Source organism: Rhipicephalus microplus, unplaced genomic scaffold (genome assembly GCF_043290135.1).
Source record: "Rhipicephalus microplus isolate Deutch F79 unplaced genomic scaffold, USDA_Rmic scaffold_470, whole genome shotgun sequence".
In the NCBI taxonomy this organism is placed as follows: domain Eukaryota; kingdom Metazoa; phylum Arthropoda; class Arachnida; order Ixodida; family Ixodidae; genus Rhipicephalus; species Rhipicephalus microplus.
Window position 1 is genome coordinate 52,501 of NW_027465033.1, and position 2,500 is coordinate 55,000.

A 2,500-nucleotide genomic window follows, 5' to 3' on the forward strand; every position below is an offset into this window, starting at 1 on the left:
TAACTGTTTTCGTTATGGGAACAAATATTTCCTCTCCGTCTTTGCTCGCTTCTTTTGCGCATTCGTCGGCTAATGTGTTCCCTATATTCCCACTGTGTGCTTTTACGTAGGTCAGTTTAATATCTTTACTTTGTGTTTGGCTTAAGGTTTTCCTGATGTTACAAATAATTGGATTTAGGTTATCTGGATTTTTTATTGCCAGAAGTGCAGATTGGCTGTCTGTAAAAAGCTGGTATTTAACGAAAGCTTGTAGAGGCCAGATATGTTCTATTGCTTTCTGGATTGCAATGATCTCAGCCTCGTAATTACTACTGTGTTCTGGAAGTTTATATTTTTTCACTGTTTGGATTTGGTTATCTTTGTTTAGTATTATAAATGCCGCTCCTGTTTCTTTTTCTTTCTTTGATCCGTCTGTGTATATTTTGAAGTCTGCTTCTTCCTCTGTTGTTCCAAAGGGTATGCTAACTTTATTTGCTGGATGATCTTGCCATTGGTCGTGTTTCTTCATTATTTCGTTTTCGGTGTATACTTTCTGTTGCCATGTGAAGTTCTTTCCTTTCTTAAGTATGTAGTGTAATTCGTTTTCTTTTTCGATTGTCAAATGGAGAGGTGGAATGTTTGCTAATATGTTGAGTGAAAGATTTGATGTTGTTTTGAATGATTTAGTTATTAATAATAAAGGTAATCTTTGGATTGATTTCAGTTTTTTAATAAAAATGGTTTTTCGGCTATACCATGCTGGGGAGGCGTATGTAACCATTCGTTCTATACCCCTTTTATATATTAACTGTAGTGTGTTTCTATTTGTATGTTTGTCGTCTTTTATTGTACGACTTAAATTATACGTGACTTCGTCTACTTTTCTTTTTAAGTATTTTAGATGTGGGAGGAATGTTAGTTTTGTGTCCAAGACCACCCCTAGAATTTTCATTTCGTTAACCATTTTGATTTTATCCTGTCCGATTTTTATTTGGGGTTGATGGCTAATGTACTGCTTTCCGATTATCATATATTCCGATTTTTCCTTATTCAGGGTTATTCCTTTTTGATGTGCCCACTGATTTATTAGTGTTAGTGCCTTCGTAGCTTTTTCCTCCACCTCTTTTCTTGAGCGGAACTTTATGTGTAACACCACGTCGTCCGCAAAGGCTTGGATGTGTACTCCTTCTTGAAGCTGAGTTTCTAATAGGTCGCCTATTGTTATATTCCAACAGAGTGGGCTTAAAGGTGACCCCTGTGGGGAACCTGAAGTTAGTGTTTTCTTAATTTTTACTCCATCTGTTTCATAGATTATTTTCCTGTTCCGTAGAATATTGTCCGCCAGTTTTATTAGGTTGTTGGGACACTTATATTCTTCTAATTTCTGAATAACTACTTCGGGTTTTATAGAATTGAATGCGTTTTTAATATCTAGTGCTATTAGCATGCTGTTTAGCTTATCAATTTTCGCTTGGTTTATTCGTTTGATTATTTCTTCCAATGCCGTGGTTGTTGATGTCCCATGGGTAAATCCAAATTGTTTTTTGTTAAAATGGTGATTTTTAAACAAGAAATAATAGATTCTATCTTTTATGAGCTTTTCTAATATTTTTCCCAAAATCGAGTTAATAGCTATTGGGCGATATTTGTTTTCCTCGGATTTGTCCTCTCCGTTTCCTTTTGGAATCAATATAATTTTAGATTCTTTCCATCTTTGAGGAAAATGTCCGTGCTTTAAGCATGCATTAAAAAGATTGACAAAGAAAGTCTTATGCCTTTCATACATCACTTGTATGAGGTTAGTTTTTAGGTTGTCTGGTCCGGGGGTTACATCTTTCCTCAGATTTTTTACTATCTGCGTTACTTCAATCTCTGTAAATGGGAGGTCATCACTGGGTAAATTTCTTTCTCTCATTTCTGCTCCCGATGTCCAATTTCCTCCCTGTTTGTTATTGTTTATTGTGTCGTTGCTTGATTGTATTTGACTGTGTCCTGGCTCGTCATTTTCCATGCAGTTAGGGTATAAATTTCCTAGAATGTGTTCTATTGTTTCCTGAAGAGTCTTTGTGACTTCTCCATTTTCTTTTGTGATGCTTCTAAACATAACCTTGGTTTTCATCTTATTTCGTGCAATTTTATACGGTAGGATGAATGGATTTTTCGTAGCCTTAGTACATAGAGTTTTCCAACTGTTGTTTTTAGCCTGTTCTATCATGTTGTTATACGTGTCATGTTCTTTATAGTATTCCTTTTTGTATTGTTCTCTGATATCCCCTTTCGCCTTTTGATACCTCCTTCGTAGTGCTCTGACTCTCTTCCTTTCAATTTCTAGGTCTCTTGACCACCAAGTATTCGGTTTTTGTTTAGAAGGTTTTTTCTTTTTACTGAATTCCTTCTTAAGTTTCTCGATTTTCTCGTGTAGCGTATTCGCTATTTCTTCAATACTTTCCTTCGTGTTTATTTTCCCCTGGACTTCCTCAAACCAGGGATCAATTTGCAACTTTTCCATGACTTTTGTTTG

The 2,500-nt window shown here is 35.6% G+C and overlaps 1 pseudogene; it reads right to left on the minus strand.

Moving 5' to 3' along the window:
- Positions 1 to 2,500, minus strand: part of LOC142794661 (large subunit ribosomal RNA) — a 7,986-nt pseudogene that overhangs the window by 2,473 nt on the left and 3,013 nt on the right.